The sequence below is a fragment of the Protopterus annectens genome, chromosome 11.part0, assembly GCF_019279795.1.
Source record: "Protopterus annectens isolate FY-2018-M chromosome 11.part0, PAN1.0, whole genome shotgun sequence".
NCBI lineage: Eukaryota > Metazoa > Chordata > Ceratodontiformes > Protopteridae > Protopterus > Protopterus annectens.
The window spans coordinates 1,191,789,380-1,191,805,219 of record NC_056745.1 but is presented as its reverse complement, the minus strand read 5'-3'; the positions used below and the strand labels follow the sequence as shown (position 1 = coordinate 1,191,805,219).

At 46.8% G+C, this 15,840-nt stretch overlaps 1 protein-coding gene across 1 annotated transcript in view; it reads left to right on the top strand.

The window, feature by feature from the left end:
* Positions 1 to 15,840, top strand: part of COG5 (component of oligomeric golgi complex 5) — a 3,265,454-nt gene that overhangs the window by 1,892,393 nt on the left and 1,357,221 nt on the right. The gene's annotated exons all lie outside the window — the stretch shown is intronic.

The following is a 15,840-nucleotide window of genomic DNA, read 5'->3' as shown; positions in this document are numbered from 1 at the left end:
TCCACTTTTTCCTGCACTCCACCTTTCTTTTGATGACCTCCTGTACTCCACCACCAGCTTTCCTGATGTACCTTATTTCCATACCTGGCTTGGCTTTATATCTGTTCTGTAGTCCTCACACATGCCCTTTTGAGGAGCTACCATTCTTTTCAGCTCAAACTATTTCCTGTACTTCTTGAGGTACTAGAATCCTGAGTAATTCCTTGAACTGTTGTGCTTTTCTCTCTAGTCAACTTCCAGGTTTTCAGTCTGGTCTATGTTGACCTTAGAGCCTTTTCTGACCACTGCTTGCAGCTGATTGTGGCAATCAGTGGTTTATGCTGTGGGCTGACTGTTTCACTGGGGATGACTTTGCAATCTGTGATTCTGCCCAATTACCCTTTCCTTAATAGGAGGAAGTCTACCTGAATTGCATGTCAGCCACACCTGTATGTGATCTTGTGACTGTCTTTTTCTCAACCCTGTGTTGACTGCTGTCAAGCCATTTGCCAGACAGAAGTCTAGAATGGCTTCTTCTTCTTTATTCTTTCTGCCCCACCCATGGGGACCCAGGCAGTCATTATATCCTGTTCTGGCAGTCCTGGTATGCGCATTCAAGTTACCCATTATTAGCACCAAATCATGTTGTCCTGCTTTTTCAGGTAAGTCCTGCTTTCAGACAGCAGTTGCAGGACTTACTTGATAAAGCAGTCCTGGTATGCGCATTCAAGTTGCCCATTATTAGCACTAATTCATGTTGTCCTGCTTTATCAAGTAAGTCCTGCAACTGCTGTCTGAAAGCAGTCTTTTCCTCATGATCACAACCCTGCTGTGGGACATAGGCAGTGATTATGAATAGTACCCTGTCCTTACACTGCGGTTTGATTACTATTAGTTTGTCACTAGCTCTGATGACATCCCTCACTGTCTTCTGAAATCTTTCCCTCACCACAATTCCCACACCATTTCTAGCCTGTCCTCCTTCTGAGTAATAGACTCTGAATCCCAAGCCAAGTGGCTTTGCTGCACTGCCCCTCTGTCTTGGATCCTGGATATACAGGATGTCCAGCCTCCTCCTTACCATCATGCCATCCTCTTCCAAGCCTCATCCTGTCATTGAACTTACATTAAGTTTAGCGATTCTTAGTTCATGTTTAGGAGGTTGATTGGTTTTACGTCCACCTTTCATTCAGTTGAGCTATCCCAGGGAACCCAAGCTGGGCAACTGGACACTGGCCAGCCAGTAGCTTATTTATTTTTTTCAGTCAGTAGCTTATTGACCCAGAGCTGCTGGGCTTTGACTGGCACACACTGGCCAATAGGGACAAATACTCCCGTCCAACCATTAACATGGATCCGTGGATCCTTAACCCACTTACCACTGGCAAATACCCATGCCCATTTGGCAAAATTAGTCAACATGACTGAATCACCTAGAGCCATATTTTATACCAAGTGGCTAGCCTTGCCCCAGTGCACAGTCTGTGACTCGTGTTCTACTATCATGAATATACTGCACACCACAGTAGATGCCCAAAGCAGTTTTTTGCATCTCTTCCCCTATAGGGCACCGTGTAAAGTCTGTGCTGCAGCCCACAGCTCCATTCTTTTTTTGGTGAATATGAGATGGAAACACTCAGCAAAGCTTTTTGAAGGTGGGAGCAAGTACACAGAGACACAGATAGAACATGCAAACTCCAAGCAGGGATTGGTTGGAGGTCAAGATCAAACCTTATGTATTCAAGCCAAAGACCTTAACCGTTATGCCAACTAGCTGTAGTGCTCCATATGTGATGTAAACCTCTGCTGCTATTGTATATGTGAAATAAACCATGGCAACTGCTTGCTGCAGTTTAAATGAAAAACAGATTTTTTTTTTAACTAATCCCCTGAGGAAGGAGGGTTGGGGCAGGGAGCAGAAAAATGGGACCTGATTCGGTGCCTGCATTTATGAAAACATTTTTTAATTGCTCCACAGCTTAGGAAGTGCAGGTGGGATGCAGAAAAAGGACCTGGTTGGCTAGGTGGCTCCTGCATCTCAACCACACCAGTAACTAGATTTCAGACCCTTTTTTGCTCCTTAATGTTGAGGGGTACAATATCAAGTAATGGTTTCAAGCACCAGATGAGTCAGATAAGGTAATAATTTTAGAATTTTATTTGTGCGGCGGATTGAATGTTTTTGTCTGCTCATAAGTGTCATGCATGGTAACAATATTATGAAAGCAATTTTTTCGTAAATAATGTGCAGTGCTGTGGTTAGGGGCAGTGGCAGGGTTATGGTTAAGGTTAACACACATAAGAAAGGTGGTACTTGTGAGTGAAGCACATTTTCCACTCATCACCATCCTTCCCTTCATTCCAATTATCTCATTCCTTTTTACAGGTGTTAGAGGTTTTAAGATAATACACTTACTCTGGAAGTTTATTCCAGGTAAGTATTATTGTTTAATAATTTTCTTTGTTGAAACTGAAATCTGAATGTATGTCTTCATTCTGAAGATTGTGTGCCACCCACACTCATTTACTAAATATATTATGCACTCATAACATGTCTTGTGTTTGGAAAGTTATTGAGCAATTGCTGGATTGGAAGAGTTTTAAAGCAGTATGTTGCCAAAAAAATTGCACGCTTTAATGTACTCTTATGGAATTGAGAAACAACAGTGTATGATTATGAACAATGAAATGCCCTAGGTTTGTCTGGTTTCATTGAAACCATTAAACCAACAAAGACATTAAAAATAAACTAACAAAGTTACAACCTTTGTGTTATAGAAGTTAGTAATTTAAAAGGAGTAGAGTAGTCTCCATGTAAAAATCATTAGCTGAATGAAAACCATCTATCCATGACACTAATAAAATTCAGAAAAGCGTAGACAAGAAGGGGGAATGGTTGATGCTCATCTTATTAACTGGTTTTGCAGGTCTCACTTATTGCTTCATTGCACTGTATTTTTTTTTTAAACAAGAAACATCTTTATTGAATTATCACTTATGACATCGGCAGTCGTACATTGATATAAATGTAAAACTGTTTCGACATATTTTCAGTTGCAAACATTATACATTGCATATAGTCTTTTATATAGCTCATTCAATTCCTGCCATCCTTTAAACCACATTCTTCCTCCAAAAATATTATTCTGCATGTATTGTCCCCACAGTTCCCATTTTTTCTGTGTACAGTAATTTGCTCCTACCCTTTTCTTAAGGTGTCACTTCCAGTTCTTTTATCTCTGGTATTATATTCAGTACATCTAGTATGATTGGTGTAGACTTTGATTTCCATTTTCTAGTAATTGCTGTTTTGGCAGCCACCAGAATTAAACTTAGCAAGGCCTTATCGTGTCTAGGCAATCCCGATTCGGTATCACAGCTCAAAAAAATAATAATTTGCTTAATTACAACAATTTGCTAACTGGGTATTTCTGACAGAGTAGTCTGTAAGGACTTTAAAAAGTCTGCCAACTCATTGCAGTCCCAAAAAATGTTTCCAATTACCTCTTTCTTCCCCATCACACCTCTAACATTTGCTGTCTACCTGAGGAAAAGTTCTTTGGCGTCTTCTTTGGGTATAAAAATATGTATGCAAACACTTCTAAGCAAAACCCCTAAATCTTCTAGACTTCTTCATATTTGGGAGCCATACATATATACTCCCATTGTTTCTTTGTGAATTGATTATCCAGTCTCTTCTCACAATCCTTTCTAACCTTCTCTGATTGATTCCTAAGTTATCATGCAATATTTTATATGTCCTACTAATTATCCCTTTTTTAGCAGGTGCTTCTGTTCTACAGTCTACTAAAAACTCTATCAGTGCTGGCCCTTCACTTAAGATACTCCTATTTTCTTTCTGTTTGTCTATACTCTGATATCAGTCATTGAGAAGGAAAGCAATATCTAGTCTGCAGTCCAGATATGTTCTTGGCCTCTTGCCATTCTATTACATTTCCCTCTCTAATTATTTGCTCCCAGTACCTTGGTTCCTTTTTCAGTTTTCTCCAGTAAATTCCATTCCTCTCTTGCCATTTCTGTGTACCTCTAATTGCAGTCATCTCTATCAGAAGAATCTCCATTCTCCAGTCCCATGTTGGCTTTAATATTCTGTATGGTTATTGTTCACCTTAAGGATCTACATTCAACATCCCAGTCTCTTTTTGTTTCTTGAACTTTCTCCTGTTTCACTGTCATCCCTTTCCACTTTGAATTATAGGATCTGAAGTTGTTGTCTTCATTTGATCTTCAACCTGTGGGACACAGATCCGGGACAGATCCAACTCAGCTACATTTGTCCAGCATCGGATCTGAGCTCCAAGCTCCTCCCCTACCCATAATGCCCCTGTCTCCTTCCTCACTTCAGATCTCGTTTGCCGAACTCATTGGTAGCATCGTGGTCTGCTGATCCAGGCTTTTTTGGGTAAATGAGTCAAATCAAAATTGCTATCCTCATCTTTCTAAATTTTTTTTCTATTCTTTACCTACCCCTACCTTTTTCACGCTCAAGCGTCAGTTTCTCCTTATTTTTGCTTTCTCTGTCCTGTGTGTGTGTGTGTGTGTGTGTGTGTGTGTGTGTGTGTGTGTGTGTGTGTGTGTGTGTGTGTGTGTGTGTATGTATGTGTATGTGTGATTTCTCTTGGGGGTTTTTCTTTGCTGCAATGTCAGAGACACCCAAACAAGGTTAGCGTAAGTGCACAGAGTGTGGCCATAAGCTTTCCCCAGCGAATGGCCACACTGTGTGTTGTTTGCTTAGGGGTCCCTCATCTCAATTCCTCCTGCTCGATTTGTGTGAGGTTCAATCCCCATGCATTGATCGATGGGATGAATAAACTTATACTCTAGGGCCTTCTTCCTCCTCCTACTACAGAGGCCCAGACTACCCCTTCCGCTTCTACTTCTGTGTCTGCCCTGGCCATTTTTGTGTACCTCTAATTGCAGTCATCTCTATCAGCAGAATCTCCATTCTCCAGTTCCATGTTGGCTTTAATATTCTGTATGGTTTTCATTCACCATTTAAGGATCTACATTCAACATTCCAGTCTCTTTTTGTTTCTTGAACTTTCTTCTGTTTCATCATCATCTGGGCCTTCTCCCTCTACCTACTATAGAGGCCCAGGCTACCCCTTATGCTTCTGTCTCTACCCCAGCCTCTGGGACTCAATCTCCTGCTAAGAGGACTAGGGACGGAGAGAAGCGCAAGCACCGCGATAGGCCAAGGAAGCGGTCCCCAATAATTCTTCCTCAGCTGAGCTACCAGCTAAATTCTGATCGGCACCTAGTACTGGTTCTTCCTGACTCCGTTTTCCTTGTTTCTCCCCGGAGCCATTCTCCAGTATCGGTGTCACCTCATCGCCTCTCTAGGCCGGTGTCTGTGGCCTCTTCCTCCAGATCCACCCACAGTCCTTCTGAAGCCAAGGTGAACAGGATGATGTGGAGATTCATCCATACTCAGTTACAGATGGGAGTCTTGCCTGCCCCCTCTCGGGCATGCAGTCCACCTTCATCCGAATCACTCCTTCTCCGATCTGACCCCCGGTTTGAGAGTCCTCAGGTCCGAGGACCCTCGGCATCGAGGGGTCGGTGCCGATGGTACCTGGTGCTTCGACGCCAACCACTGCCTTGAGTGGGTTGGCTGCATTGAGCTCGGAGTTGTCTGGCTCTTGGAGTCATAGCCACAGTGCCAGGGGTGGTTTTTGCTCCGAGTTTTTCGAAGCCGAGCCTTCCAGTCGGAGTCTCAGCACCTGGAGGTTCTGCTGTGGCTCCCCTGTTGATCCAGAGGATTATGGACCCAAGCGTAGCCCCAGCTCAGGGGGTTCATTCTCCTTCTGCCTTTGACATGGTGGAGAGGGTTCTCTCAATCCCATTGAGACCCTTAACTATCTCATCCTCTGAATCCGTCCTGGCTCCCTCTGTTTCTGGTCAAGATTCTGCCATCCTGCCACCTCAGGGACAGCCTGGTGCCTCTCTGCCCTAGAGAATTCCCACATAGGGACCAGCTGGATGTTTTCGAGTCCTCCCCAGAGACCCCCCCGAGGAGGTTCCTCAAAAACACAAAAACCCAACCCTGATGAGCTGGTGTTCCTGGAGGCATTTGGTGCAGGACCCTCTACTTCCTGGGTGTCCCCCTCCCACAGATCCTCTGGTGAATCTTGTTACATCTCGGGCGTGGATGGAGCCCATCTCCAAATGCCCTGATAAGGTCGTCATCACCCCTTCTGATAAACCACAATGGTCAAATGAACCCCCTGTTGATGCTATGGTGGTGGCGGCTGCGGCCACCAAGAAGGAGCTCACACAGGAAAGCTCCATGGTCTACCTGCTGGACCAAGAGTCTACGACCTTGAACCATTTTGGGAAGTGGGCCTACACTTCAGCAACATTCTCTGTACATGTGCTGAACTACATAGCACACATAATTAGGTGACACACTGGTCCAGAGTGAGAAGGACAGGAAGACTCTGTCTGCCATCAGAATCTGCTTCTCAGCCCCTCAATGATCCTTCTTCAGAAATCAGCAGGGATGGCAAAGAATATGTGGTTCCAGAAGTCTCAGGGTTATTCCCATGATGTTCAGGACTCGTTCTCCCCCAGAGGCAGAGGGAGATTTGACAGATGCTGCCCTCGCAGCAGAGGGAGCCTGAGGAACCAAAGGTTTCGGGATTGGTTCTCAGACAGGCCCACACAGCAGCCCTGAAGGGTTGGACGGCTGCTCATCTCTGGAGGCAGTCGGGGGTCGACTCCTGCTACACCCAACAGCCTTGGAGTCAATTACAGATGATCAGTGGGTGTTGAGAATCATTTCCATAGGATATTCAATCCCCTTCCTTCGAAGGCCAGTTCCGGCCAAACACCTCCCAGACATTCCATCCATGTAAAGGGAGGCAGCAGCACAGGAAACTTTCAAGCTGCTAGAAAAACAAGTCATCCAGACCATCCCCCAAGGCCAGTCCAGATTAAGCATCTATTCCAGGTTCATTTTAGTGCCAAAGAAAACGGGGGACTTGAGGCCAGTTCTGGATCTCTCTACCCTGAACCTGTCAGTTACCAAGACAAATGTCTGGATGGTCACACTCCAATCTGTCCTGCCCTTCCGGCAGGAGAATGACTGGATGTGCTCAGTAGACCTTCAAGATACGTAATATCACATCAAAATAGACAGATGCTCTCTGAGGTTTCTCCACTTCCGGCTGGGGAGTGGGGACCAATCACTGCCAATTCAGAGTGCTACCCTTTGGTCTCACCGCAGCCCTCGGGGTGTTCACCAAAGTGATGGGGTGGTAACAGCTCACCTGTGGCTGCAGGGCTTTCAGGTCTTTCCCAACCTGGACGACTGGCTCCTTTCTGCCACCTCCAGGCATCGACTCTGCCAAGCCAGGGATTTCTTTACCCAAACTGCCCACCAGTTGGGCATCACCATAAATTTAAACGGATCCCTGTTAGAACCAGTTCAAGTGCTGGTCTTCATTGGAGCCTGGTTAGACACCATTCAGACCAAGGTTTTCCTGACTCTAGACAGACTTCAGTCCCTCAAACATGTCTTGCACAGTCTGTAAGTTCCATCTCCTCCAGCGGAATTTGTTTTAAGGGTGTTGGGGTCCATGGCGGCCACAATCACCCTCGTTCCCACAGCTCAGTTACACATGAGGGCACTCCAATGGACTCTGGTGGTCCAGTGGTCATTTCTAGATCTACCATTGTCACATCCTGTTAATCTTTCGTGAACGTGCACAGATTCTCTTCTCTGGTGGAGTCAATCCCCGGATCTTCTTCATGGTCTCCCGTTTATTCTTCCCTCCTCTCTGACTAGGGTGGGGGGGGTGGCATTTGTTGGGAAGGAAAGTTCAAGGCACATGTTCTTCTCTGGAGACCTAGTTACATATCAACATCCTGAAGATGAGGGTGGTGCTATTGGCATTGCAAACTCTTTGCCAGTTTTCCCCTAGGGACGATTGCCATCCAGACAGGCAATATGTCGGTAGTCTGGTATATCAACAAACAGGGGGGAACCCGGTCTTATACCTTTTGCCACAGAGCCATGAGATTGTGGGAATGGGCGATCCCCACAGGCAAAACATATTCCAGGGAGGTACAACATTCTGGCGGACAGGCTCAGGAGGTCTATCCTGATGACTTACAAGTGGTCTCTGAATCCTTCAGTAGCGAAACAGATTTTTCTAAAGTCGGGTCAGCCTTGTTGTGATCTTTTTGCCTCTCCTTCCAACGTGAAGTGCATGGAGTTCTTTGCTCTAAACACCCCACTGGGGGAGTCCCCCAGAGAAGTTCTAGTTCATGCTTGGCTCTCCGGTCTTCTCTTTGCTTATCCTTCACTTCCCCTGATCCCAAAACGCATTCAGAGTGGGGAGCTTAGTCATCCTCATTTCCCCCTTCTAGCCTCACCAAATATGGTTCCCTTCTCTGTGGTCTCATGTAGTGTGTCCTCCCTAGATGCGTTGGATCTGGTTCCAAATCTGATTTCACATCCCTCAGGGATTCCACATCCAGATCTAGCCAGTCTACAGCTCACCGCTTAGCTGCTCCTGTTCCCAAGATAGTTAGGACTCCCGGGCTATCTTCCCCAGTTAAGAAGATTTTGGTAGCGGCTCATAGATCTTCCATGAGGAAGGTTTATTAGAGTAAGTGGAAACGCTTTTCAATTTGGGCATCTCAGTGTGATTTGGATCTCTTCACTGCTCTGGTTCCTGTTATGTTAGAGTTTCTGGCAGGCATTTTTCAACAGGATGCCAGTTTCTCTACAGTTAAAGTTAAGCTGGCGGCTATTTCTAATTTCCACATAGGGATAATTCAGAATGTTATGTGATCCTATCTCGCCTACATTCTGACTGATGGGTTCGGAGCCGATCCCTCGGCTCCGACTCGGCACGCTTATGCCAAAGAGCGAAGTCTCTTATTGGCTGAGCTTACTATATCCCAGGATGCACCACTACCAGTCCCCCAGATCTCGTTTGCCGCTAACTAGTGAAGACGTGGTCTCGAGCTGGCTGAGCTAAGTAGTGATTAATTTCACTAGTTTTTCTGTCAGGAATTTCTTGTTTCTTCAACAAAAGATGTTTTAACAGCTATTCTTGTGTTTAGAGTGAGTTTGGTGAGATTTACTTGGTAAATTCTTGTGTTGTGAGTGTTGACTAGGAGTACCTCTTGTATGGAAAGGCCTTTCCCGGTCTTTTTGATTGCAGGTGACTTCTGTTTTGTTTAGGGATCTCGGATCCTATATATTGTTGATAGTTTCTCTTTCTTGTAAAGAGGTTTAAGAAGAGAGAATTTCTTTCTAATTACAGTGTTGTACTGTGTTTTGGGCTTTAATTCACCGGAATGTCTCAGATACCTAGGCCTTCAGGCTTTAAAAAGTGCACCAAGTGCAACTTTAAAATGTCGATCACAGATGACCACTCTCTCTGTGTTTATTGTTTGGGTGCAAAACATTTGCAGGAGTCCTGCAGCGTGTGTCACGCTTTTTCCTCGAGGGTCCTCCAAGAGAGGAAAAATAAGCTCATATTAAAAGGTCTTATAAAACCCTCCTTTGAAGAAGCTTTAGCATCCTCTCCTTCTCCGGCTAAAAAGAAAAGGGCGTCGGCTCCGACCAGTCCGTCGGATCCGACCGCCAAAAGACATAGGCAGGTTTCTCCTTTGGCTCCAAGGACTTGAGCCGAGGGAACAGTCTGCCTCGATGCCACCAGTCTCGACTCCTCTGGCTTCGGAGCCGATGGCTGGGGCATCGAGAGGCGGGTCACCTTCGTCGGCTCCACTGGTCTCGGAACCGACAAAGGTTGTTCGCTCAGACACTTCCTCCTCGGCGCCGAAGTCCTCCTCGGCACCGATGGAAACTAGTGTGGATATTCCTTCGGCGCCGATAGTCATCGAGTCGCCTCGGAGCCGGTCCCCTAGCCCCTTGGGGCCGTTGGAGAGGCCATCTCGAACCCGTTCAGTATCCTCTAGGTCATCGAGGATGTCAGATTCGGACATAGACAGGGTACTCCAAAGACTGTTCCAGTCCCCAGTCTTTCAAAAATTTGTTTCGGCTCTGACCCAGTTGGCTTCGGAGCCGACAGCCCATGCCCATGTCATTGCCATTCCTCCTCCGACCACTTCAGGTCAGTCGGAGCAGGTGCTGCTGGAGCCGGTGGAGGTCTTAGGGTCGGCTGCGACCCTTACTCCAACCCCAGCCTTCGGGTCCGAGTTTGGTACACGGACTTCTTCGGCTGGACCTGGGGGTGATGTTTCGGGACCTATGCTGTCGGTTCCGAGCCTCCCTCTCGGTGCTTCGGCTGCGGGACTTCCGTCTGCTATCATGGCTCCGGGGACCGGACACTCCCAGGATTCTGGGGGTCCGGCTCTCAGAGCTATGAGGAGTGCCTTGGCCAAGTCTTCTTTGGCCATCTCTCCGGCTTTACCGGCACCTTCCCTGGGTGTGGAGACTGGGTCTTTGGCAGTTCCCCTGTCCTTAGGCAGCGGAGCCCCTGGGCCTGAGGTTACCCCCATTGGGGTTCCCCTCCTCCTGAGGGTTCTTCGGAGTTGTCTTCAGAGGAGCCCCCAAGGAAGAGATCGTGCAAGAGGAAGCACGTGGACTCCCCCGAGTCTATTACATCAGACACTGATCTTGATGATGCGGAGGGGTCCCCGAAGTCGTCCTCGGATGATGTCTCATTTGCAGACATCTTAGAGATCCTCAAACAACGAGGTGGCTGGATATCCAAACCCCTCTGCTGATGAGTCAGTGCTCCTCAAGGCCTTTGGGGCTCAGCCCTCCGCCTCCTGGGTGTCTCCGCCCTTCGACGGGCTCCTGGATTTAGTTTGTCGGAGGGCGTGGGAACATCCAGATACCGTGGAACCAGTCCCTTCTCGTCCTAACAAATTTTTGTCTGCCCCACCCGAGAAGGAGTTCCTCACTAAAGGCGTGGCTGTAGATGCCATGGTGGTGGCATCTGCTACACAACAGGATGTGGCAGAGCCTTCAACGTCCATCCATCCTCCTAATAAGGAGTCTAGGAGCATGGACGATGGAAGCGTACCCTGACTTCAGCGGCCTTTACTTTAAGGTCCCTGAATTATTTGGCACATTTTACTAGGCTTCAGAGGGATCTGGTCAAGGAGCTGTCAGATTCCCTCTCAGGTAACCTACCTGAGCAGCTAGCCCAGTCGGTTAGCTCTCAGTTGGCTATCCTTGCTTCAATTTCTAACTCGTCCATGAGGCTCATTTCATATGTGGCCGAAGGGGCGGGTAGAGCGGCAGGCACAGGCGTGGCTCTACGGACACAAGCCTGGCTCCGTTTGTCTCATTTTGCGGAGCCCTTCAAGTCTTCCATCGCCCGCGCTCCCTTTGATGGGTCCTCTTTGTTTGGACCTAAGGTTAAAGACACTCTTACCGCTGTGAGCAAGAAGGAAAAACTTTATCTGCCGTAGGTGCACGTTATTCCACTCGGTTTCGGCCTTAACCCAAGGGTAATGGAGGAGGGAAAATGTGGTTCCACAAATCAGGTAAGATTTTCCATCAACAGTAGGAAGATTCCCCTTCCAGAGGCAGAGGACGGGAAATTTTTCTGGGAGACGCCGTCCCAGAGGCGGCAGAGGGCCCCGCAATTCTGGAGACTGCGAGTCCTTTCGTGGCTCTTCAGCCTCCCACACTTCATGAGGATTGCCCGGCTGTGCTGCTCGAGCCAGTCGGGTGCCGTTTTGCCAAGCACCTAAAAGTCTGGGAGTCAATCACTCAGGACAGATGGGTGCTTCAGATTATTGCCGGAGGTTACACCATTCCCTTCACACACTCACCCCCACCGTCCAAAAATCCCGGACCCACCACCCAGTCAAAGGGAAATTGCAGCCGCAGAAGCGTTAAAGCTGCTAGAAAAAGGAGTCATCCAACCGGTCCCCACAGACCAGATCGGATCCGGAAATTACTCAAGGTTCTTTTTAGTGCCAAAAAAGACAGGGGACCTGAGACCAATATTGGATCTCAGCAGACTAAACCAATCCGTCACGAAATCCAAATTCCGAATGGTCACGTTACAATCCATTCTCCCATTATTGGAGAAGGATGTTTGGATGTGCTCCATAGATCTCAAGGGCGCCTATTATCACATACCGATACATCGGGCGTCCAGGAAGTATCTGCGCTTCAGCCTGGGAGACAGTCATTTCCAATTTTGTGCTCTGCCCTTTGGTCTCACCACAGCCGCCAGGGTGTTCACCAAATGTTTGGCAGTAGTAACTGCTCACCTGAGGAGTCTTGGATTCCAAGTGTTTCCCTATCTGGATGACTGGCTCCTGACTGCCACCACCAGTCATCTACTAATGGACAACCTCAAAGCCACCATCTCCTGGGTGCTACCCTGGGAATTACATTCAATTGGTCAAAGTCTGTCTTGCTGCCCTCTCAGCATAAGGTTCATAGGAGCAGAGATAGACTCAAAATTGATGCTGCGTTTTCTTCCTACCGAAAGGATCCAAACTTTACAAGGCCAAGTTCAAGCCCTGCTTTCAAGATCCAAGGCCCCAGCCAGGATGGTCCTGCAAGTTTTAGGTTCGATGTCTGCCACGGTTCTTCTAGTTCCTCTGGCAAGATTGCACATGAGGATTCTTCAGTGGCTATTATCGACTCAATGGTCCTTTCAGGATCTTCCCTCAATCACCCCATTATGATTACAGAAACATGCAAGCGGGACCTTCGCTGGTGGCTTCAGACATCCAATCTAAATCAGGAAGTCCTTTTGTTTTTCCCCTACCTGTGGTCACCCTGTCGTCGGATTCCTCCCACTTAGGGTGGGGGGGGGCATTGTCTGCGCAGGTTAGTTCAGGGTTCCTGGCTTCCAGGCGAAACCTTTCTCCACATCAATGTATTGGAGATGAGGGCTGTACTTCTGTCCCTACAGGCCTTACACAAGTTTCTCCCTCAGGGCATTATCGCCATCCACACAGACAACATGTCGGTGGTCTGGTATCTAAACAAACAAGGAGGGACCAGATCTTACCCCCTTTGCAGAGAGGCCATGAGGGTGTGGGAATGGGCTGTAGCTACCAGCCGTTTCTTAGTAGCGACCCACATTCCGGGGAAATCAAATATATTGGCAGACAGATTAAGCAGGACAATTCTCTCTCCTCACGAGTGGTCCCTAAACGAAACAGTAGCAGCTCAGGTTTTCAGGAGATGGGGGACGCCGTGCTGCGACCTGTTTGCAACACCACAAAATACAAAATGCAAAAGGTTCTTCTCCTTGACTCCGCATCAGGGGGAAGCAGCTATGGATGCTCTAGCACAACCTTGGCCAACAGGGCTACTTTATGCTTTTCCTCCGATTCCACTTCTCCCCAAAGTCATTCAGAAAGCTTCTCAATTGGGGTCCACAATGATACTAATTGCTCCGCACTGGCCTCGTCAGGTATGGTTTCCCTACCTGAAGAAACATGCGGTGGACGATCCTTGGACTTTAGATCTAACTCCGGATCTGCTAATTCATCAGTCGGGACGACAACACCAGTCCCTTCACACTTTGAAGTTGACAGCTTGGCTCCTCCACTTCCGACTTTAGTCAGAAGTCACACATTAGACCCGGAAGTTATCCACATTTTATCTTCGGCCCACAAACCCACCACTAAGAAATTGTACCTCAGTAAGTGGAAGAGGTTTGCTATCTGGGCTCAACTCAGGGGCTTAGACCCTATCACTGCTCCAATCCCAGAGGTTTTGAAATTCTTAACATCTCTGTTTAATCAAGGATCTTCTGTCTCTACTATTAAAGTCCAACTAGCGGCTATCTCTAAATTTCACGAGTCCATGGATCCTCCGTTGATGAGCAGCAGATTATGCAAAACTTTCATTAAAGGTGCGGGGCTGTTAAGACCCCCAGTTTTTCATCCTGCGCCTCCGTGGGATCTTGATTTGGTGCTTCGTGCATTAACATCTTCACCTTTCGAACCGGCTGCTACATGTGAGTTAAAATATCTGTCTTGGAAAACTGCCTTCTTAGTTGCAATTACCTCTGCAAGAAGAGTTTCAGAGCTTCAAGCCCTATCTATCAAACCACTGTACTTGATTTTTCACAAGGATAGAGTATCACTTAGGCCTAATCCATCTTTTGTCCCAAAGGTCTGTTCTAATCTCTGTCTCCAACAATCCCTAGAGCTACCAGTTTTCTTTCCAAAATTCTCCAATGAAGCAGAATACACTCTCGATAAATTGGATGTTCACAGGCAATTGCGCTTCTATTTAGACAGGACTCAGCAAAGTCGTAAATCAGACCAGTTGTTTGTGTCCTTCTCAGACAATAAATTGGGTAAAACCATCACAAAAGCTACTATCTCCAAATGGATTAGAGATTGTATAACTCAGGCTTATTCCTCTTCGAATAAGCAACTTACAACATCTATCAAAGCTCACTCTACCAGAGCTATGGCGACTTCTATAGCTTTTCATTCCAAGCTCGCTATTTCTGAGATTTGTGCTGCGGCTACTTGGTCCAATCCGCACACTTTCATTTCCCACTATAAATTGGATGTGGCATCTAAAGGGCGAGCATCATTTGGTTCCACGGTACTCAGGAGTGTTTTCCAGTGAGCCACCCAGGATTCAGGTGCTAGGGACGCTGTCCCATCAGTCAGAATGTAGGCGAGATAGGATCACATAACATCTTTTAGTTATGTACCCACCATAACTTCAGATGTTTGGGATCCATCTACTACATTCCTAATACCCACCCTCCTTCCCCTGCCTTGGAGATCAGAAGAGATTGAGCGGTTTTGAGTTCTACTGTTTTTATCTTGTTTCATCTGACGATGTTATATAATCAGTGCGTGCATGTGTGCATGTATGCGGACAAACTAGATCTGGGGGACTGGTAGTGGTGCATCCTGGGATATAGTAAGCTCAGCCAATAAGAGACTTCGCTGTTTGGCATAAGCGTGCCGAGTCGGAGCCGAGGGATCGGCTCCGAACCCATCAGTCAGAATGTAGGCGAGATGGATCCCAAACATCTGAAGTTATGGTGAGTACATAACTAAAAGTTATCTAACCTCTTCTAAGCTCTGTAAAGTTTTTCTGAAGGGTACTTTTCTTCTTAGGCCACCGATCAATGACCCTGCGCCTCCTTGGGACCTTACTTTGGTCCATCAAGCCTTAGTTTCTTCCCCCTTTGAACTCACTGCTTCTTTGGATCTGCAGTTCCTGTCTTGGAAGACAGCCTTCCTAATTGCTATTACTTCAGCTAAAAGAGGGTTGGAGCTTCAGGCCTTATCGATTAAGCCTCCTTACATGATCTTCCATAAAGACAGGGTATCTTTGCACACTCGTCCTTCTTTTCTGTCGAAAGTGCCCTCAGAATCAAACAACAGTCATGTTATCAACCTCCCTGTCTTCTTTCTGAATTTTCAGAATAAGGGAGAGTGTAAATTGCACCTGCTGGATGTTCTTAGACAATTACATTTTTACTTACACAGAACAAAGGCCTTCCGAAAGTCCAATCAACTTTTTGTTTCCAACTCTAAGCCCTTTTTAGGGAAACCTGTATCAAAGGTCACCATTGCTGGTTGGATTTCTCAGTGCATACTCTTGGTGTATTCAACCAAAGGATTGTCTCCACCAGTTCAGGTTAAGGCGTATTCTACTAGTTCTATGGCTACTTCAGCTTCCTTTTGTTCCAGAATTTCCTTGGATAATATTTGCTATGAGATGACCTGGGCATCTTCACATACTTTCATCTCCCATTACGAGTTGAATATTCTCTCCAGAAGTATGGCATCCTTTGGCATTGCAGTGTTACGGAATATCCTTCCATGAGGGCCTCCCAGGTGTTTGGTAGCCGGGGACTCTGTCCCACAGGTTGAACAGCAAATGAAGACAGCTTCAGATAA